This window comes from Neofelis nebulosa, chromosome 10 (assembly GCF_028018385.1).
Source record: "Neofelis nebulosa isolate mNeoNeb1 chromosome 10, mNeoNeb1.pri, whole genome shotgun sequence".
NCBI lineage: Eukaryota > Metazoa > Chordata > Mammalia > Carnivora > Felidae > Neofelis > Neofelis nebulosa.
In genome coordinates, this window is record NC_080791.1 from 16270131 (window position 1) to 16277395 (window position 7265).

Sequence of the window (7265 nt, forward strand, 5' to 3'; positions counted from 1 at the left end):
ATAGGACTCTTTAGGTATTTCATTTCTTCTTGAGTCAGTTGTGATCATTAGTGTCTTTCAAGGAATGTATCCATTTCATCAAGTTTTTCAATTCTTATTGGTGTAAAATTTTTCATAATGTTCCATTGTTGTCTTTTTAACATCTGTAGGGTCTGTAGTGAAATCCTCCCTTGTATTTGCACCAAAAACTAAATCTTGACCCAAGGTAAACAATAAACTATAGTGATATGGAAAAAACAAACAGACAAACCCTAAATCTTGGGACCAGAGTCAGATTTGAAAGTCTAGGCAAATTGCAGTTGGTTACTATGTCTCTTACATCTCCTATGCTTATTTTCCTTCCATTGCCAACCTTGGAGGATCCACTTTAGATTTAATGAAAGCTGCTAGGAAGAAAGGTAGCCTCCAAAAACAGCAAGTAGCAAGCTCACTGTTGATCTTGGGTGAGATTCTTAGGTAGGTTTGTGAGTGATACAAAAAAAAAAAAAAAATTGGTGATCACTGAGAGTCATATATTCACTAAGAAGAATTTGGCTGTAATTCCTAATGGCTATCTATCTACCTCCCTTGACAGCTGGGATTGTTTAAACTAGTATTTACTGTGGCCCTATTTTGGACCATGTGTACTAGGTGAAGGCAAAACAGAGGGTGAGAAAAACTCCCGGCCTTTACCATATAGTGAGGGTGATAGTCACTAAACCAGTAAGTGCATGAATATAACTACAAACTGTGGGAAGCGCTATGAAGGAATTGTGCCAGATTTTTAATTTAGATTGGGTGGTGGAAGGGGGGAGGAAGCCGTCCAAGGAGGCCTCCAAGAGGAACTCCCATTGAAAGATGAGTAAGAGTTAGCCTAGGAAATAATGACAGGAAGAGTATTCGAAGTGAGCAGCATGGGCTTGAGTTAGGAAAGTGTTTGCTGACTTTGAGGAACTGAGAGCAGGCAAGTGTTGCTGGAAAGTAGTGGGAAAGGGAGACGCACTGGAGCCAGGGAGGTGGGAGGGTCAAAAACTATGAAAGCTTTAAAGGGCCATTACATGGTTGCCTTTTATCCTAAGGGCACTAGAAAGCCATTGGTAGAGTTTGGGCAGGAATGTAGCATAATCCAGTTTTGTTTTACTCATTACGGAAAAATGTAAACACATATGACAACAGATACAATAGTATTAGGACCTACTACGTGCCCATGACCAGCTTCAAAAATTATCTTAGATACTTACCTGGCAGGGGAGATACCATGATCATCACGAAGGTGGTTTTCCCCGGGGCAAGGCTTATCCATTGCACTCCGGGTGTGCTGACCTCTGCGATTTCCCCAAATGTGGGAAACTCTACCGCATAATTTGTGGTAGTGGGGGACTGCGTTCGCACTTTCCCCTAGGGAAAAAAAAAAATTTACCTTAGAGCCGATCCTCAGGATTCCGGAATAAGAAATAGAAATTCCTGGGGTGCCTGGATGTCTCAGTCAGTTAAGCATCCAACTCTTGGTGTTGGGTTAGGTCATGATCTCGCGATTTCCAGTGTTCGAGCCCCATATTGGGCTCTGCGCTGACAGTGCTGCGTAGCCTGCTTGGGATTCTCTCTCTCTCCCTCTCTCTCTGCCCCTCCCCCACTCATACTGTCTCTGTGTCTCTCAAATTAAATAAGTAAACATCAAAAAATAATTTAAAAAAAAGGAATAGAAATTCCTAGAAATTCTTGATATTATAAGCAATTCTGTGTTTTGTTTTAACGTTTATTCATTTTTGAGAGACAGATAGTGAGTTGGGGAGGGGCAGAGAGAGAGGGAGACACAGAATCCAAAGCAGGCTCCAGGCTCTGGGCTGTCAGCACAGAGCCTGGCATGGGGCTCGAACCCACAAACTGTGAGATCATGACCTGAGCCAAAGTTGGGCGCTTAACCAACTGAGCCACCCAGCACCCCAGCAATTCTGTATTTTTTATAACACCTTATTTACATGCTTTATATTCTTTAAAAATTTTTTTTAAGGTTTATTCATTTGAAAGAGAGAGACAGACAGAGCTCAAGTGGCGGAGGGGCAGAGAGAGAGGGAGACGTAGAATCTGAAGCAGGCTCCAGGCTCTGAGCTGTCAGAACAGAGCCCAACGTGGGGTTTGTCCCATGAACCACAAGGTCATGACCCGAGCAGAAATTGGACACTCAAGTGACTGAGCCACGCAGGAGCCCTTTGCATGTTTTAAGTAATAGTGAATGATTGGGGCGCCTGGCTGACTCAGTCAGTAGAGCATGTGATTCTTGATCTCAGGGTTGTGAGTTTGAGCTCCATGTTGGGTGTAGACATTACTTAAAAAAACAAAAAAATCTTAAGTAACAATAATAATAAGTGATCATGATGATAAACAGTACACCAGTTTTCTGTGATAGGTGTCTACTAAAAGTTTCAGAGGCTTGCTATAAAAAAAAAACAATGTACCGGGGGCCTGGGTGGCTCAGTCGGTTAAGCGTCTGACTTCGGCTCAGGTAATGATCTCAGGGTTCGTGAGTTCAAGCCCCACATCAGCCTCTCTGCTGTCAGCGCGGAGCCCACTTTGGATCCTCCCTCCCCCTCTCTCTCTGCCCCTCCCCTGCTTGCACTCACTCAAAAATAAATATTTAAAAAATAAATTAATTGGGGCGCCTGGGTGGCTCAGTTGGTTAAGCGTCCGACTTCGGCTCAGGTCACGATCTCGCGGTCTGTGAGTTCAAGCCCCGCGTCGGGCTCTGGGCTGATGGCTCAGAGCCCGGAGCCTGCTTCCGATTCTGTGTCTCCCTCTCTCTCTGCCCCTCCCCCATTCATTCTCTGTCTCTCTCTGTCTCAAAAAGAAATAAAACATTAAAAAAAAAATTAAAAAATAAAAAATAAAAAATAAATTAATTAAAATAAATTAAAACTTAAAAAAGCAATGTAGGGGTACGTGGATGTCTCAGTCAGCTGAGCATCCGATTCTTGATTTCCATTCAGGTCATGATCCCAGGCTTAGGATCCCAGGATTGGGCCACATGGAGCTCGGAGCTGAGCCTGGAGCCTGCTTAGGATTCTCTCTCTCCCCCACCTGAGTGCTGTCTTTCTCTCTCTCTCTCTCTCAAATAAACTTAAAAAAAAAAAAAAGCAATGTAATAAATGCACATTTATCATTATTGTAAACCAACAAATTGTGACAAGATTACATATTTCGGGGCGCCTGGCTGGCTCAGTCAGTACAGCATGTGCTTCTTGATCTTAGAGTTGTGAGTTCAAGCCCCACATTGGTCGTGGAGCCTTAAATAAGTAAGTAAATGAATAAATAAATAAATAAATAAATAATAAGAATTTAAAAGTCTTTTTAAAAAATATTATATATTTCAATAACATGGAAACATGATCTGTACTTGATATAGTCATTTGTTGATAAAAAGTACTAAGAGACAATCTAAAAAGTTAACACAAAAGAAATGTCAAATAAAAACTATGTAAAAAATTGAAGGAGGATGCTACAAATATTTAGTATTTAAAAGGTAACATTCTTGGGGCATGTGGGTGGCTCAGTCAGTTAAGTGTCTGAACTTCGGTTCAGGTCATGATTTCATGTCTGTGGGTTTAAGCCCATGTGCGGCTCTGTGCTGACAGCTTAGAGCCTGGAGCCTGCTTTGGATTCTGTGTCTCCCTCTCTCTGCTTCTCCACAGCTTGTGCTCTCTCTCTCTCAATAATAAATAAATAAAAACTTTTTAAAAATTATTAAAAAATAAATAAGATAGCATTCTTAAAACGAAAATTTTAAACACACAAAGCATTAATTGCCCTAATAGTCGCAAGTTTTGTTTAATGACAGATATTCCAGGTAGAAAAGAAATTGCTTGTGTTTGCATTGATATCAGTTGAATTGTTAAAAACGCACCCAAAAGCATTTGTAAGTTAGGCATTAGGGTTCATGTTGCTTCATACAAGCTCATTTCCATTTATAACAATTTGGTTTTAGTGTTGAAATTGGTATTACTTTTGCAAATTCTGGTTTTAGATCAGTTTCTGATTTCGTGTCAGTGTATTTATTCTGCAACATTCACATCTCCTCTCTTTGCATTTCTTCTGTGCAAGTATTTACAAATGACCATAACCCACAGCGAATATTCAAACGTTTTAAAAAGCACCAATGAGCAAAAAAAAAAAAAAAGCACCAATGAACGTTATTGAGTAGTATTCAAATAACGCAACGTTCCGATTTCCTGGCACCACACAGAATCCCAGATTGAAGTTGCCAGTTGAAGGACTTAACTTTGACTACAAACCTTGTTACTTCTTGAATCACCACTCACTGGATTTCTGTCAAGCAAGTTGTGCCTCTAAGCTTATTTATATTTATTTTATTTACAAGAATACTTGGCCTGAGCAGCAGACAGAGCCACAAACACCCACTTCTCACATGGCGGTGAAGATAAATGGGCATGGACAGGTTCTTGCTGTGTTTTGGAATCGGTAGAGGCCATCAAGACAGTACAGCCCATTTTAACAGTTTCTATGCAGAACATCATCTTTTTGTTTGCCACTGGCGGTCTGAGTGGAACACATGGGGGTTATGAGACATTAAGAAGGAAATAAGATGGAATTGTTAGGCTGGGTGAGGACTCTCAGGAGAGAGGGCTACAGGGCAAAACAGTCTTGTCTCTGTATAGGAGAAGCGGATAGGGAAAGCGAAAGCGGCCGGGGTGCTGAGGATGAGCCGTGATGGACCTCGAAACATCTTCTGGTAGGATTTCATCAGCACTTGGTTGGGTAACTTTCTCTCGTCACTGGGAAACCTGTGGGACTTTCTCCTCCAAGATCAATGTGGCCCATGCACTTGCTGCTTTCACTTGTTCCTGGTGGTTGTGGCTGTGTGCAGTCTGCATTGGCTGCTTCAGGGCTCTCTAAGTTAATCTAGTGGGAAGGTCTCACATTTATCAGTTGGCTCAACTCAATTTCACTCTTGGGTCACTGTTTTCTATGCTATAAATAGGCCAGAAGTAAAGTCCCTTCTTTGGTAGAGTCCCTTACTTGCCACTGTACCCTGACTTTTCCCATAGTTCAAGGCTGAGCTCTTTTTTTTTTTTTTTAATGTTTATTTATTTATTTTTGACAGAGAAAGAGAGAACAAGTTGGGGAGGGGCAAGGGGCAGAGAGAGAGGGAGACACAATCCCAAGCAGGCTCCAGGCTCTGAGCTGTCATCACAGATCCCGACGCTGGGCTCGAACCTACGAACTGTGAGATCATGACCTGAGCTGAAGTTGGACGCTTAACCTACTGAGCCACCCAGGTGTCCTAAGGCTGAGCTCTTCTTACTCCCTTGATCACTGGATGTGTCAAATCTCTTTTTTGTTCAAGTTACTGGTTTTATGTATCCATGCAATGAATTACTATGTAGCCTGTATAAAAATGATGCATTAAGAAAAGGGGGGGGTGGTGCCTGGGTGGCTCAGTTGGTTAAACACCTGATTTCGGCTCAGGCCACGATCTCGCAGTTCATGAGTTCGAGCCCCGCGTCGGGCTCTGTGCTGGCAGCTCAGAGCCTGGAGCCCGCTTCGGTCTCTAGGTCTCCCTCTCTCTCTGCCCCTCCCCCACTTGTGCTCTGTCTCTCTCAAAAATAAATAAATGTAAAAGTAAAAATAAAAAATCAGGGGCGCCTGGGTGGCGCAGTCGGTTAAGCGTCCGACTTCAGCCAGGTCACGATCTCGCGGTCCGTGAGTTCGAGCCCCGCGTCAGGCTCTGGGCTGATGGCTCCGAGCCTGGAGCCTGTTTCCGATTCTGTGTCTCCCTCTCTCTCTGCCCCTCCCCCGTTCATGCTCTGTCTCTCTCTGTCCCAAAAATAAATAAAAAACATTGGAAAAAAAAATTAAAAAAAATAAATAAATAAAAAAATAAAATAAAATAAAATAAAAAATCAAAGACTTTGAAGTTTAGAGGGGGAGAGAGACCAGAACACAAGCAATTAAAGTGCAGTATGATAAATGCCTCAGAGGTATACCTGGGGATGCGTGGAGAGCAACAGGTTAAATGTGAGTGGTAGGAGGAGAGAAGAGGCAGGCAGGAAAAGCCTCTAGAGGTCAGATTCAACAGCAGTCTTTCATTTTCCCTATTTTCCCTAGGTTGAAATGATCTACCACCTAGATTCAACAGCTGTTAACATTTTGCCATATTCACTTAGCAAGCAAAAACAACCAGATACGCAAATGCTAAACCCTCTGAAACTTCACCCCTAAATGTTTAAGTACCCAACTCCTAAACATGACATTTTGCCTAACCGTAATGCCATTTTCAAGCATAGAAATTAACATTCACTCCTTTTGATTACCTAACAGCTAATCCATATAAAAAAAATCATCCCAGGGGTGCCTGGATGGCTCAGTCGGTTGAGCGTCTGACTCCTGATTTCGGCTCAGGTTGTGATCTCACGGTTCGTGAGATCGGGCCCCATGTCGGGCTGCGTGCTGACGGCGTGGGGCCTGCTCGCGATTCTCTCTCTCCCGCTGTCTGCCCCTTCCCCGCGCGCGTGCACACGCTTTCCCTGTCTCTCAAAATAAATAAATAAACTTAAAAAAAAAAAAAAAAAAAGACGAAAATGAAAAAATCATCCCGATTTCGCCAAGACATGTTTCAAGGGTTGTTTTCTCTTCCAACCCAGGGTCCGGGCCAGACTCACACACTGCACATGGTGGCAGCGGTTTGTACTAGAAGAACTTGGTGAAGCTGGAATTCTGTTTGCCAGAAGCTCCTCCCCTGGACGGTTTCAGGTTAGAGTAGGTCAAAAGAGGAATGTGCATGAGATTTGCAAGGCAGAAATGAAGCAGTAAGTATTATTTCTGAAGGTCATTGTGGTTAGCTGTGCTGACAGTTGCAAACATAAGTGTTAGTGAGCTCAAGCTTGTCCTGTTTTGCTCTGATTAGTGTGCAGAACGTCTTCCCAGCCGCTGACCCCGTTAGCCAACAGTGGCCCAGGCCCGCCTCCACGTATTTGCTGGTGTGTCTGCAAAGGTGGTGGCTGCATGAGCTTTCTCATCACGGTCCCATGTCAGGGAGATGTGCCTGACATCCCATATGGGTGACTCCTGATTCCCTGACTTCTCTGCTTGTCCTTCACTTCCCCTGCTCCTTCCGCAACGGTGTTTCTGATAGAAACTCCTCCTCTCACAATTCATAGTGTCTCTGACTCCCTGACTGCTATGCTTATTGGTATGGGCTGTGGTCTCAGGGAAACAGAATCTTCAAGATGGGAGTCTGGAATTGGTTCTCTGATCTGATTAATTTTTTTTAA

The 7265-nt window shown here is 43.2% G+C and overlaps 1 non-coding gene across 1 annotated transcript; it reads left to right on the plus strand.

The window, feature by feature from the left end:
• Window positions 1–1212: 1212 nt before the first annotated feature.
• LOC131488987 (U1 spliceosomal RNA) lies at window positions 1213–1380 on the plus strand. Its single transcript, XR_009250362.1, has one exon. It is a non-coding gene; the product is annotated as a U1 spliceosomal RNA (small nuclear RNA).
• Window positions 1381–7265: the final 5885 nt, after the last annotated feature.